The sequence below is a fragment of the Rhea pennata genome, chromosome 1, assembly GCF_028389875.1.
Source record: "Rhea pennata isolate bPtePen1 chromosome 1, bPtePen1.pri, whole genome shotgun sequence".
Classification (NCBI taxonomy): Eukaryota; Metazoa; Chordata; class Aves; order Rheiformes; family Rheidae; genus Rhea; species Rhea pennata.
In genome coordinates this window covers 79599834-79614832 of record NC_084663.1, presented here as the reverse complement: position 1 = coordinate 79614832, position 14999 = coordinate 79599834, and the positions used below count along the sequence as shown (strand labels likewise).

The 14999-nt window shown below is 42.0% G+C and overlaps 1 protein-coding gene across 2 annotated transcripts in view; it reads left to right on the top strand.

Moving 5' to 3' along the window:
• Positions 1-14179, top strand: part of LOC134149675 (potassium voltage-gated channel subfamily KQT member 1-like) — a 263379-nt gene extending 249200 nt beyond the window's left edge. Inside the window, exon 12 of one of the 2 annotated variants that reach the window (XM_062592949.1) lies at positions 14111-14179. The gene's annotated coding sequence lies outside the window, so the exon portion shown is untranslated. Of the gene's footprint in view, positions 1-9257; positions 9312-14110 lie in introns of those variants that run through there. The other variant, XM_062592924.1, reaches the window with a different exon arrangement.
• Positions 14180-14999: the final 820 nt, after the last annotated feature.

Sequence of the window (14999 nt, the reverse complement as noted above, 5' to 3'; positions counted from 1 at the left end):
CCTTGAGGGTAGAGTCCTAGTGATGGAGCATCCCTGGAATAAAGTTGACAGTATATTCCTGCTCTGATGCAAAAAATGAGTCTGTGAGCTCTGTCTGACAACTCATCCTAGATCAGCTGGGAGAGATGTCCTTGGTGATCAGCCTGTTCTGTCATGGACAGTCAGAGTTGAAAGGACTGCAGAGAGTCAAGGGAGCTATGGACCATACTTGTCCACATTCTTTTGCTGCTTACCAGTTTGCAACACATTAGAGCTGAGGGCTTCCAGAAACTTCTCCTGAGCTGAGATCCTCCTTGTTAGTTCTTAGCCCCAGATCCTGCTTAATGTTTTCTCATAGCAGTTGAACATTCTCTCACGGTCAATATGATTAAAAAAAAAAAAAAAAAAAGTAAAAAAAAGAAGTAGACCTGCAAAATCCTTTCCTTTTTTAATGAGCAGGAGAGAATGGACAGGAGCAAAAGAGCATATCTCCCCAGGGGTAACAGTATATAAGCACAACCTCCCTTCTGATGAGAGTATAGTCAGTGAGGTATGAGGTGGACAAAGACAGAAGTAGAATCATAGAATCATAGAATCAGTAAGGTTGGAAGGGACTTCTGGAGATCATCTAGTCCAACCTCCCTGCTCAGCAGGGTCACCTAGAGCATGTTAGACAGGATTGCATCCAGGTGGGCCTTGAATATCTCCAGAGAAGGAGACTCCACAACCTCTCTGGGCAGCCTCTTCCAACGCTCTGTCACTCTCACAGTGAAGAAATTCCTCCTCACGTTCAGGTGCAACTTCCTGTGGTTCAATTTCTGCCCATTGCCTCTTGTCCTGTCACACGGGACAACTGAAAAGAGTTTGTCCCCATCCCCTTGGCACCCTCCCTTCAGATTCTTGCACACATTGGTAAGATCCCCCCTCAGTCTTCTCTTCTCCAGGCTAAACAGGCCCAGCATTCACAGCCGTTCCTCAGAGGGCAGATGCTTCACTCCTCTGATCATCCTCATAGCCCTACACTGGACTCTCTTTAGTAGCTCCATGTCTCTCTTGTATTGGGGAGCCCAGAACTGGACACAGTACTCGAGATGAGGCCTCCCCAGGGCTGGGTAGAGCAACAGGATCACCTCCCTCAACCTGCAGGCAGCACTCTTCCTAATGCACCCCAGAATACCATTGGCCTTCCTGACCACAAGGGCACATTGCTGGCTCATGGTCAGTTTGTCATCCACCAGGTCCTTCTCTGCAGTGCTGCTTTCCAGCAGGTCAGCCCCTCAGCTTGTACTGGTGCATAGGGTTATTTTTCCCTAGGTGCAGGACCCTGCACTTGCCCTTATGAATCTCGTGAGGTTCCCCTCCACCCAGCTCTCCAGGCTGTGCAGGTCTCTCTGAATGGCAGCACAGCCCTCAGGTGTATCATCCACTCCTCCCACCTTGGTATCATCAGCAAACTTGCTGAGGAGGCACTTTGTCCCTCCATCCGAGTCATTGATGAAAAAGCTGAACAGAATGGGAGCCAGTACTGAGCCCTGGGGGATGCCACTAGCAAAGGCCTCCAACTGGACTCCATGCCAGTGATCACAACCCTCTGACTGGCCTTTCAGCCAGTTCTCAATCCACCTCACTGTCCATTCATCTAGCCCACACTTCCTGAGCTTGCCTAGGAGGATGTTATGGGAGACAGTGTCAAAAGCCTTGCTGAAGTCAAGGTACACAACATCCATGGCTCTCCCCTCATCTACTCAGCCAGTCATTCCATCACAGAAGGCTATCAGATTGTTAAGTAACAACACCCGGCTTTATCGGTCAATGAATCTTGTACTCCCCTGCTGGCTCTGACAACAGAAGGGCTTAAAAGCCTCCACGTGCCACCTCCTCAGACTGCTTGGCCAAAGCGCAGGTCAGATTGAGATAGTTTGTTCCCTTCTTCTTGATCTTTCCCTTTTCCTTGATCTTCAAGGCTTCACAGGAAGTCTTTGAAGCAGTGCATACAAGGGCAAGAGCTGCTGCCTTGGGTTTAAATCCTCACAAATTATATCCATCTTTTACCAAGCTCAAGATGTTCTGTTGAACAATAGAAGCTGATAGTAAAGACTCTTTAAGGCTTTTTTCTCCAAACATCAGTTTGGAGCATATCCAGGTTTTCGAAGGCTGGACATCATTTAGCCTCTAGAGACTCTCAGAAGCGGACATTTAGCCTGCTTAATATTCCTTGAAGATCTCAGACATATGGCTCCTGACTATTTTTCAAGTGTGCTTCAGATTCAATTTTCAGGAAAAAAGAAAAAGAACAAATTATCCCCTTCTCCAGGAAAATACGTTGCAGTTGTAGTTGCCCCCCGGAGTCTTTTCTTGTTTCTTTGAACTTTTCCATTAAAAGTTAGAGAAATAGACTGTCAAAGACCAGGGAGATATTTGATTTCCATTCATCTAAGCAGGAATATTTCAAATCCTCCATAGCTTTGTCTAATATAATTAATAGAACAAAATAATGCTTCTTTTTCCAGTCATCTTAAGATTTATTGCATACGTCAAGTGGTAATTTGAACAGGAATTAGATCATCAGCCCTAGAAATGAAATGAAAAAATATAGGTAGAAGGACAATTGTGATTTGTTATCTGTGATTTCTAAACTGTTGTTTATAATCTGCTACTATCCTTTCATTGTGTACTTTGTTTTTCTCTGGTATCTCTTTGTCTTGTGCATTTTGAATTTAATACATGTCATGAAGCCATTTGTTTATTTTTAAAATTTTCCCCAAATCTCAAAGCTTTTTTAGGAAGAGTGTTATGTTTTTTGAGAATTGTGACATTAGATCTTCAGAATTTGTGTTAAAGGAATTTTAAAAAGGACTTGCAAAGATTTTCCTAATTGCTTGTTTTTTATAAGGACCGCCTAATATTAGGTGACTTAAATGTTTGTTTTATTATCTCCAGTTTCTTTTAACCACTTTCAGATGGGATTCCATTTTTGACTTTGATCATTCTTGGAGCGTGTAAAGCAGAAATGAAAAGGAAATATGGCCCTAAGAAAAAAAAATGCTTCAATAAAAGAAAATTTGTTCTTTAGGTGGAGATGTTTGGATTGATCACAGAATATCAAATCTTTCAGTTAAATTTGGATTTGGACAATCAAAATGTGTTTATTCTCTGAAAATCATTCCTACTTGATGAGAGACCTGTGAGAAATACTTTAATGCATCAAGTTCTGCTGCTGAAAGACAACCAGCTCCAACATTTTAAAGATTTTCCACTGTTACTGTTTCTGTTTGTCTCAACAGACAGATGGTAACACTTCAGTGTATGGAATAGTGGCTTCAATAATTTTAAGCAGCGTGAATGCAACCTAAGAGAGTAACTGTCATCTTCAGTTTTGCAAATTGGATTGGAGGGACTATAACAGTCAACATCAGACCTACACATAAATAGGGTAACTGGTAAATATGAGGACAACAGCTCCTCAGGTTAAACTGGGCTAGACATTGTGAAGCATGTTACTGTGTCTGCCATCCTATTCAGAAAGGCTCCCATCCAGAAAATACACAGAACTCAGAGGGTATAAAATTAAGGGTGCAGTATCATGCTCTAATACTGGGCTGAAGGAGGTAGCCCTGCCTTTTCCTTTACCTATGCAAGTGTATGGGATACTGTGCGTAGGAGAGACTCCTTAAAAGGCTTTATAGCATAGAGAGAGTATCAGTGCAGCCAAGCTCACATCATCTGACATCTCTTCTGTGCTGAGATAAGGTGGGAAAGCGGACATATGCGCTGAGAGACCAAAGCCTGTCTGTTTGACAGAGAGGAGTTTGCTCAGAGGAGACCAACCTCCTCACGGGCCAGTCCCAACCTCTTTGCACCACCGGAGGAGCACAGCAGAGACTCCAGCCCCTCCAGCCTTTACGCACAAGCTAAATAAAATAGCAACTTGTGACATGAAACTTATCTCCCTAAATGATTTTGTTTGGATATACTCATAGAGCACTGGTGAGAATGCTGCCAAGCCTTCACTCTTCCTTTCCACCATTCAGCCTCCAACAAAACTAATGTTAGTGCTGTTGTAAGTAGGATATCTTAATGCAACACACACATACAGAGAATCCCTTTAGATTCTGGTTTATATCTTCAATGAGAACCTTGGCAGCTGCAAAAATACATTTTGGTCTGGTCACTAAGCCAAAGATTTTTTTCTCTAATTTCATACACAGTTATTAAAAGAGCTGGGACTTCTGGCAGTGATATTGCACAGTTCTGTCAGCTAATCCCTCCTCCCACACACAAGTTAAAAATGATTAATTAAAATCAATTCTGGTTTGTTTGATTAACATATTTAAACAATTCAAAAACGGGCATGTTTTTCATTGTTGGGTGCTTTACAATATGACGCTTCATCAGAACGAAAGAAAGTAAAATGTTAACAGGGCCATGATGTTAAATACTTACATCTGAGGTCTCCGAGCCCATCAACTAGCTACAAACATGAGCATCTGGAAACAGCAAACAGATTTTTACATGGCATTATACTGAATTTAGCCAGCATTAGTAGCTGGATATACCAGAGTGTCCTACATCAGCTCTTTAATTTCTGTTGAACACAGTGGTCTTCATTTACTGCTTTACACTTTTGCCTGAGTGTTGCTAGGCACTGTTGGACAGCTAGTAACATTTGATCCTGGGGTGATTTCATTAACACAGGGGGTTTCATCTCATAAGTCTCACTCACTAATGAGTACATAAGCCACTTCTTAGTATTGTGTTAGGGAATGGTAGCAAATCTCCCAGCTCTGCGGGTGAGCAATTTTTAAGGGGATGTATGGATTTAAAATGTTTTCTGGCATCTGAGTATTTAGACAGTTTGTCACTGGGACCTCTGGAGGTCATGTAGTCCAACCCTCTGCTCAAGCACAGGATTGTGTTCAGATGGCTTTTGAATATCTCCAAGCAAGGAGACGGGACACCTCTCTGAGCAGCCTATTCCAGTGCTCTGTCACCCTCAGAGTAAAGAACTTTTTCTTCATGTTAGATATATAAGGAGACATGTATGGCTGGGAAGATAAGGGTGTACACTTAGACTTAGCCTGTAGGGAGATGCATAGTAGGAAGGTTATGTGGGCTAACTGGTAGTTGGGGCATGGAAAGTAAGAGGTTGAGCAGACATCCTGAAAGGGGCTGCTGCTGCTGTCACTGACGGTGGTATCTGTAGATACAGCACGTGGACTTCAGCATTCATCTAAGTGTGTACACGGCACCCTAGCTATATTAGTCCTGGTCAGTGTAGTGCTGGTAGCTTGATCTTGTCATTAAAAATAATATTTCTGTGGATTTAATTGGATCTTTTGTAGTCATATATGGAACTATACAAGGATTTAGGTGCCTAAAATAAGACTTTGGCACCTCCCTCCCCAAATTTAGACCCTGTACCCACAGCTTGTGACCAGAAGTGTACAAATACTCGCTATGCACCCCTGTCTGTGCTTCTAGATGTGTCCAAAAGTGCCTCAGCTTTGACAGGACTGTGCTGTTCAGTGCCTGCCTCATAGTTAGGCTTATCATGATCACAGACATGGCCTTTTTCTACATACTCCAAAACAAATGACTCAATTCATTCAGTGATCTCAGAGCATACCCGTTGAATGATGTTCTGTACGAAATGCTGTGGTAAGTGTGGCTTTTCTTCAGAGAACAGCAAGTGACAGTGGTGGCATGACTACTGCTTTAATAATGACTGTATTCCCTGGGGTGTAGGGGATCTGATTTCAGCTCCTTTGAGAGGTCAGACAAGTATTTCTCCTCCAAATGTCCCACTTGCTGGGCTATCCTGAGAGGGTAAGGTCATTCCTAGCCTTTCTGCTCTGCCTACTCTGCATGACTTCTAGCAATGAAAAATGTGTTACACTGGAGACAGCATGAGTGCAATTTTTTTCCCAACTGTGAGAGCAATCCTCACTGGAGATGCAAGTTTCCATCCCCTGGGCAAAGGAGATAGTGGACGCATCTCAGTGTTCCCCATCCTCAGGAGGTGCCTCGACCACTGAGCACTTGTATAAGTGGGAGCAGTCTGTGTTTATGCTTAGAGGTGGCCCTGAGAAGTCCTCTGGAAGAAAAGGGGTGCCACCTACTTTCAGGAGAGTTCCAGACTGTCACTGAAGAAAAAATAGTAATACTTAACTTTTCTTTTAACCAACTGAAGTATCATATGATTTTTTTAAATAGAGGTGTATGACATAGCCAAATTAATCTATCTCATTATTTTCTTTTCCTGACTTTTTATGATTTGAAATACAAGAAAGTACAGGAATGTTCTGGGTTTTAAGGAAGTCATTTTTTTTTAACTGAATATCTTAAAGAAAGAAGGATGTTAGTATGCCAATATATTATTAAGGAAATGAGCATTCAAAAGTCATGGATTGTTTGGTACTATTAAACACAAATATGCTGTGTCATAGTGGAATCCTTTCTTCCTCCTCTTGCCTCCCTGTCTGACATTAATTGTCAACTTTAACTTAGTGGCATTCATTTATAAACCTACAGTACAGAAAAGGATAATAACTTGAACTGACCAGCAAAAGAAACTGAATAACTGAATCAAAGGCTACAGATATTGTCAATATTTGCATTAATTTGTGTTGGGTACTTTTGAGTAATTTGAATAATTGACCCTGATGTGTACAATGTTGTTTGGAAAACCAGTGTATGAATATATGTGAGGGTTTCAAGAATGACTTTGGAAAGCAAGACTATTCTGCAGCTTGGGACAACAGCTAGTCTACCGGACAGCTGGAGGTGGTAGATCAATATTTAGTTCTGTTTATTGTTCTTCAGAAGAGACAAATGTCTTCTCCACTGATATTTTTTCCCTTTTAATATCCAGCTGTTTGGTACTACAGAAAAATAAAGTACTATACAGAACATTTTCTTTGCAACATGAGATAAAACAAATGCCAAGATGCTTTAGCAACACCGACAGATTCAGAGCAGAAAGAGGGGACTGGGCCAGAGGCAAGAAAATCTTTCTTGTCTTTCCACTGCGTGATACTCAAAGAAGTAAATGAATCTGAGCATTTTAATGTCAGTAGATTTTTAGGTCTTGAGCATTCACTGCAGGATTCTCACTGAATGAGGAGAACTGAAAAATAGCCCCACAAGATAAAGCCATCGCTAGAGTCACACAAATAAGTGTGCTAGTAAATCAATATGTCCTCGTGCTTAGAAATGGACTTTTAGGGAACACACAGCAGCTGCAATTATTATTACAAATTACATATACTCATCTAAAAGCAAGAGGTGTGTTTTTGCTGGAATTCCTCTGTTCTCAATTGGCTTAATTGAAATCAAATTGATCCCAATTAAAGTGTCTAACGTAGAGACTCTGAAGAATGATGCCAGATTGTTCATGTTGACAAGGACTTTTGAGTTACAGCTCAGTTCTTAATATTCAGGATTTAAGAACCCCCTGGGATTTGTGAATGAATATACATTCTTTTCCAAAAATTTCAAACTCTTACTTACCTTGGACTAAATACAAAAATCCTATCTACAGTGTTTCCCACTAGTGTGTGCATACACATGTGCCGTAGAAAAGATTCTTTTCATTTTGTGACTACAGTGAGAAAGTTACTTGAATTTTCTTTTAATTGAGGACAAAGCTTGAAGTTATGGATAAATTCATCATTCAGTCTTATACCAAGTGAAGTCTGAGGGAAGTTGCAAGTTCTGGAGATGTCACTTGGGAGTGCTGGTCTCCACAGCAGTGACCCATGCCAGTTCCTTCACTCATAATGGGCCATGGACTTGTAGTTAGCAGACAGTGACAGTGCCACATTGCTGGTGGCCTTATCAATGAGTGACACCACTGGCTTAAATCATCAGGCTGCAGACAAGGTAGCCTAGCAGTATTTTCTATTGCATACCTTCCTTGCTCTAGTGAGGCTGTAGGCTCTCCTAGCTGAAACATGCTTAAGTAGATGTTCCATCCACGATGAGGAGATAGCACATTAAAGAAAGCACAGGAGAAAAGAAAAGCATCTAACACACACTATTCATATGTAGTGGCTGTGGCAGAGGCTGCAGAAGTTCACGTCACCATCTGAAGTGTAGATTTGGTGACAAAGAGAAAGCTATAGTCAGTGTTACAGATCATCCTAAACCTGTAACTCTTCCTTCCACCTTTCTAGATAGGCACAGCCAACTGCTTGCATCATTTGCATCCAGCTCAACATGCTATGCTAAACATCAGTAAATGATAAAAGTGAGCAATACTGTTTGCTGATCAGCTAAAAGTGCCCATTGGGCACTTCCCCTCCCATAACTGAGCAGGCTTTCAAATACTGAGGAATCATTAGCAGAGCAAACCCAGAAGGGAGAGCTCTGTAGCGGGTGGTGCCACCTGTGGTTGCCTAATCCTAGTCCAAGCAGACAGCCATCACCCAGTTGCAGAGGAGGTCAGATTCTGCATGCTGCTGAGTAAGAGCCATGAAGGGAGTGAGTCGGGGCTTTGGCTCAAAGCACCGAGTTTATACAGCGGCATTGTGGCACTCTGATAGTTGTATTAATGTCAGGGTAAAAACAGATGCAAAGATCCCATCCTATTAGTCTTTCTGTTTTAGAGAAATGCAGTTAAGATGCATGCTGGCAGGCTGGTTAGCTAGAAAATAGCTGAAGCTTGAAGCTTGTTTATATACCTGGGATATACACAGTTGTATGAGCTCCCTACTGAGTCATCTTCAGTGAGGACTCCATGACAGCTTCTATACATAGATAGGGCTTGGAAGCAGCCTTCATTCGGGAAAGTTCACACTGCAAACTTTCTAGCAAACAGTGGCACCAGACACATTTGCTTTCAAGAAGAAGCACTTTTTAGCAGAATAATCTGTGTGAACATCCAATTCAAACTAACTGTCATAGCTTCTTGCGTTGTGACCAGACCACTGAAAAATATGTGATAAGACCTAGGTGTCAAGTGGCTTGAGAAGCACTGCACTCTTCTGATGCATCATATGATTGGAACTGAAAGCGTGTTCTTATGTAGCACCTGGTAAAAACAAGCAGGAATTTGGACATTAGGTTTTCAAATAATAAGGCTCTTAGTGCTACAGATATTCCCATTTCTGGTAGGTACATTGAGTCATTTGACCAAAAGAATAAAATGTGTAACTTTTAATAATTGGCAATATCTTTATACAGACATTTGAAGAGCACAGTAAAGGAGTCCCTCTAGGCAGAATCAAACACAGGAGTCCCCATGCTGGATATTAACATTTACCCTTCTCTTTCAACAGTATCAACAGCACAGGGAGGTCTGTATACAACTTCTGAAGGCTCAGCAAGAGATAAGTGAGAAGAGCAAGCTATTTTCACTGTGTGGGAGTCTCCATTTCCACTGAGAAAATTTTAGATAATCTTGAAACCACTACTCTTATCCAGGAGAAAACAGAAGATTTTAGATGGGTGAGAAAGAGCTTTTCCATCCTGCCAAGTTTTTTCAAGCTTCCACAAATTTCCCTCATTCATGTTGAGTTGAAACTGAGACCTTTTGAAAAGTTGCATGTCAAAAAAGAAAGCCAGACCCCAGAACAACCAACAGGTCTGAAGTTAAGGCTGTCAGCTAGGACATATGAGGCCCAAATTAGCTCCTTATGTTCTCATCCCACTTGAGAGGCAAGGTTCTCCAGTAGTTTCTTGGCTGGCAACCTAGGGAGGGAGCCTGGCTTTTCAATGCAATGAATGCTGCCTCAGAGCTGGCCTCAAAGTTCCCAGCTTCCCTCCAAACTGCTGAAAATCTTGGGATTATAGGGCTTCTGGCTCTGCCAATGGAGCAGCAAGGACATGGTAGCCTTTGCACCCAAAGTGCAAAGTGCAGTTAGAAATGAATAGCACTCTTAGACCTGAGTCCATTACTGAACCCTGCGCATACTGTATCAAAAAAAAAGTCAATGCAATGTTCTGATCACTTGGAAATAATTTCTGTCTTTAAGATGTAGAGGGTTTGATTATTCAATAGCTTTCATGCTTGTCTTTTGCTTCATGGCAGAAAATATTGACGGGGCACAAGTCAGAACAAAGGAATTAGTAAAGCTTGAATGTATATGACAGTGAGAAGAAAAAAACATGAAGCTCATTTGTTTAATGAGATTTCAGTAGGTAAAGTGAATATCTAAATCAGATATTTGGCTTTTACTCTGTACTGAGACATGCAGCTGCAAGAAGCTTTCTCAGAGATGCAGATGTCAAGGATGAGGACATGGTATCTTGTTTTGCAATGGTTTGACACAACTTCACATTCAAGGCCACTACCAATGCCTTTTAATTCACCGGGGCCACACAGGCTCAGAAAGAGGATAAAGGAAATCTTTTGATATTCAAAATATCAAAGAGTAAATAAAATAGATCATGCTATAATAATGATGAGTTATGAGTGGACATTGGAGTTTCTCTGGAGGCATGTGACAATAATAAAACCAGTAGAAATCAGTATTATATATAAAAAAAAAAGAAGAAGAAGAAAGAGGGAAGATAAACTTGCTCTTCCACAATGTTACATGTTTGAAATAGGACATCAAAGTGGTCTACAAGCACAGACTGTGCCGCCAAGCATTATCATAATGAAACCAGTAATAACACTAATTGAGGCAAGTATTTGCTTAACAAGTGGATTTCTTTATTTTGGATTTTGTTTCTTGCTAATTCTACCTTCACTGCCCTGCCCTGTCCTGCCCTATGAGCACTGTGAGCCGTGGGAAGCCAGGCTGTCCACTGCTGTGAGTCACTGCGGCCCCAGAGATGGGAAGTCTTCTGAGCACCACAGTTTTTCTACCACTGCTGCTCTGCAGCCTCCTGATTTTACTACACCAGCTCCTAGCCACCAGCTCCTCCATTCATGGGCTGCAAACAGCAGCTCATGTCATAGATTTGCTGGGTACCGCCCCTTTTCCTCAGCTAGGCAAGAGGCCTGGGGAGCTGGGCAGATGAGTGAGTTCAAGTAAAGTGTAGCTTCTTTGAGTCTTTCCCAATTCTTTGTGTTGTCGATGACTTAGGGCTTTATTTAGTCCTAATCCATTCCAGCCGCACACACGCCTAGGAGGGGCTTTCAAATTTCAAAAGTGTTTCAATTTTGCCACATGACTTTCCACTTAAAGAGTCAAGGGGAAAGTCTAGATTGTCTGCAATGAGGTCTCAGCCCTGTGTGGCACCCTGAACACTCCCACTCATTCAGGTACATCATGGCTTGCCTTGTTTGGAAACCTCAAAAATCCTGAGGCACAATAAGGTGAAATAAGGACAGTCTTTTTTATCTTTAAATTTCCTTGTTTTCTTGGGCACCAGCCAAACCCTTTGTTTTTTTGAATATACTTGTTTGTGGTTTGATTTCCTTTCAGTGGGTTTGGGTTTTTTTTGGTATTGTTGTACCAGCAAAAATCCAGTTTCCCAATGGAATTGTGTAACAAGACAGACAAGATACAGAGTAAAAGTTCAGTGAAACTAAATGGCTTTCCCATGAGACCTTGCAAGATTGTGTAGTACATCTTACACAGCAACTGTGAAATTACTGTGTGCCACTGCTATAGGAGCACCTGTTCTTAATAACATTGATGGTCTAACTTGTACAAGCAAAAATCAGAAGCAAATGGCTGCCATGGTGTCTTTGTCTCCCTCTGTTCTGCCAAGGTCTGTTTAGGGTCCAAAACAGAGTGTGATCTTGAGCACTGTGTGATTTGTACATTCTTACACACATCTAGATGTGTTCATGTTTGCTTCTGATAATCTGTTAATTCTTTAATAGTGAGAACTTTCCTTGGAAAAAAGTTTAAAAACACACCATCAGACAAAATCGTAGGAATATGTGACAAGTAAGTCAGGCTGCGGTTCTGCATTTTGTCTTAGGCAGCAGTGAAGGAACACTTGGACAATTTGTCGTACCCTTACACCATCTTCTTCACTGCACCAGCACAGATATTTGTAGGACTATGTGATGATTCAGGTCAGGGAACAGATCCTGCTGAAAAATAACCTTTTTTGTTTCCTGAATTCTCCCTCACATGCATCAGTTTCCCCTTCCAGTTTCCTGCATGACCGTGAAAACAGCTGTGCTGGCCCAATGTGTGGTCTGCTCTGTGTCAAGCAAAAATAAGCACCCACAGGTTCAGGAATGGGGAGCAAAGAGCTGTTTAAGCTGGTTTATGAAGTCCTCATGGTGAATGTTATCTACTGCCTTGGAAAGGATCAGATTTTAAATTGCAGCTAGTGGCACATGTAATTAGTGTTCAAAAATATTATTGATTACACAGGAAAATCATCAGGGAATAACCATTTGCACATACAAATGTATTAAAAACACACATCAGTAACATAACTGTACAAGTGAGCTAAGTGTCCAGTTGAGCACTGCTAATTTCAAAAAAGATTTGAGTGTGAGATGCAAAAGTCAACTCCAATTATCACAAAGGAAACCAAACATAAGGACAAAAAGATTCTCTGACAAACCTCATTATAGCATTCCTCCCAGTCATTCTTTTAGTGTTTTTCAAACTGATGGCCCTGCAACACAGGCCTAGAGAAAGCAAAACTCCCAGGATCTCAAAGAGAAATGTTACAGAAGTTCAGTTACAAGAACGCTGCCAGATCAATATAAAAATCATTTTTCCCGCCAGTGAAAGGCAGTTACCTTTAGCATGGAATCTGCTAGACTTTTAGAGCTCATATCTTGGGCCAGAGAAGACATTTCCTTTCCATAGCAGAGATTACTGTGCATATAACACATTATTATACAAAGAAGGAACACTATGCCCTCTACTTCAGTGCAGGTGTGAAATAGAGAGAGTGCCCAAATCCTTCAGCTACAGGAGTAGAAGCTCTTTCAGTGACACTGTGTTGCCAATGATCACGATTTTATTGCCAACAGCCATGACTTAATTGCAAGTCTCAAGGTATTTGGCAGGGCTGGGATTGGGGTAGGGGCTAAGACAAAAGCTCCTTCAGGGAAGTGATTGTGTAAGAGTGTCAGCTTTCTTTCGAAATAAGAAGGAACTTTCTCGTCCACATGATTGCAGAGAAAAGTCTTAAAGTCCCACAGCTGTAGTGCTCCAAAAGCAGAAGGGGCTTTTTTGTTATGTGCATTACGTTATGTATGTTATCTAAATAGTGTTCTTGAAAAGTGAGCAAAAAAACAAAATTAAAAACCTTTAAGGCTTCAGAGGCCTCTTTTAACCGTCTGGGTTGCAAACTGACTAGTGGTTTCAGTGAAAGTAGACTCTTAATACACTTCCAATGCAGAGTTTTCACCATCTCCCCTGCAATGGGTGGTAGCAGAGCACTTTGCAGCATTTCCCTCACATGTAATGTTAAATGCCCATTGCCCCAGGGTTTGGGCTTGAAAAGGTGATGATCATAGGTTTGATCTCAATGCTGATTGAGGTGTTGCCACTGTGCAACCCCTTCCCATAGCCCCACTCCTTCTAGGAAGGAAATCCAGTTACATTTAGAGATGTTGAGTACTGAATTCTGAAGGGAAAGTTGAGAGCAGAGGTGGGGGTCAGCCTCTGCTCCTGAATAGCCAGGTATTGCAGAGAAAGAAAATGTAACAAGCATCTCTGCAGACTGAGATGGACTCTGGATGACTGTGCATCCTGCTAATTAGAGCTGTGCTTCTGTATTGGGTTAAAAGGAGGCCTTCATCTGCAGTTCTGACCAGTAAAGAATGGTGTCAGCATGGAAGTTGGCTCTGTATCACTGACCTCTGAAGGTCCCATGCCCCATAGACCTCTTTAAACTACAGGATACATTATCTCATTGCCATTCTCCTACTTCAGAAGGATGGGTTTCCCAAAGCTAGCAAGGCTGCCTACATCTTAACAGACTACAGTATGATACACCACACCCTTAACTCTCACCCTGGGCTGATGTCTCTGCTTGTACAGGCTTTGCCATCCTGTTCCTGAGACTGGGAGCAGAAAATTTCCAGTTGCTTCAAAATTACTGATCACCTCACAATATAACTTAAATAGCCCAAATCCTCCTGGTTAGACTTCGCTGGCCAAATAACATCCATTCTTCTTTTCTGCTTTCTTTATTCTTCTCCTTCTATCTTCCCCCTCCTCTTCCTTCCATACCATCTGATGATGATGCTCCATTACAGGAAAACAGCGAGGGAATAAAACACATGAGATTCAGCATGCAGTGAATCTGTCCTAAAAGATGAAAGCTCCACCTGATTCATTCAACAAGCAGGTATGTTCTCATTTCACTCGTGTATATGTGGCAATTACAAATTTCCTGAAAAATGACTGCAAATAGGCAGACACCTGTTAGGAGCCTAATTTTCAGTGGTGTTTGCCTAATTGATTAGTACAGAAGCCTAATAAATCTGTGTGTTCCTCACCAGAGCAACTTCAACTGCATGTGAACTTGTGGAGTACAAATTGAAAAACACATACTTTCAAAGTGCACCAGCCCAAATACCTAAAAAAAAATCCCTTGGCCTCTGGGAGAGTTGCTCAGGGCACTGCAAAGTCATCCTCTTGCAGGAAATATGCTTCTTCGTTGTGGAGGAGGGGCAGGGAGAAGCACGCGCAGTGGTGAGGATTAACACTGCCAACTCTTGCCCTGGGCTAAGATGAATGGCTGGACCAACAGATTTCATCAGCTGTACACACACAGCATCATCGTTTCCCTCTTCCCCAGCTGCAGGGCTGGGGCCATCAGGCAGCAGGGAGTGTAACCAAGTCCAAGAAATGCTCTGTTTTCAGGGAACAGGCTGAGGTATTCCCAAGCAAAGCTGCATCTGCCCCTCCCTGTCCCAGCCAGCATCATGGGGCACGGCTGCTTGCCCATTGCTAGTGAGACATTTTAACCAAACCTGCTGAGGCAAATGCAAAACCTACACTATTTTTCTGTCTTGCAGTTTGGAAGGGTAAAGCCGTATTCAGGTAAGGACAGATCTTACACCTCCAGATTGACAGAGATTTGCGTTGACTTTCTGTTCTTACATTCTGTAAGTGTAAGGTACAGGTTGTTCTAGGGCAAAA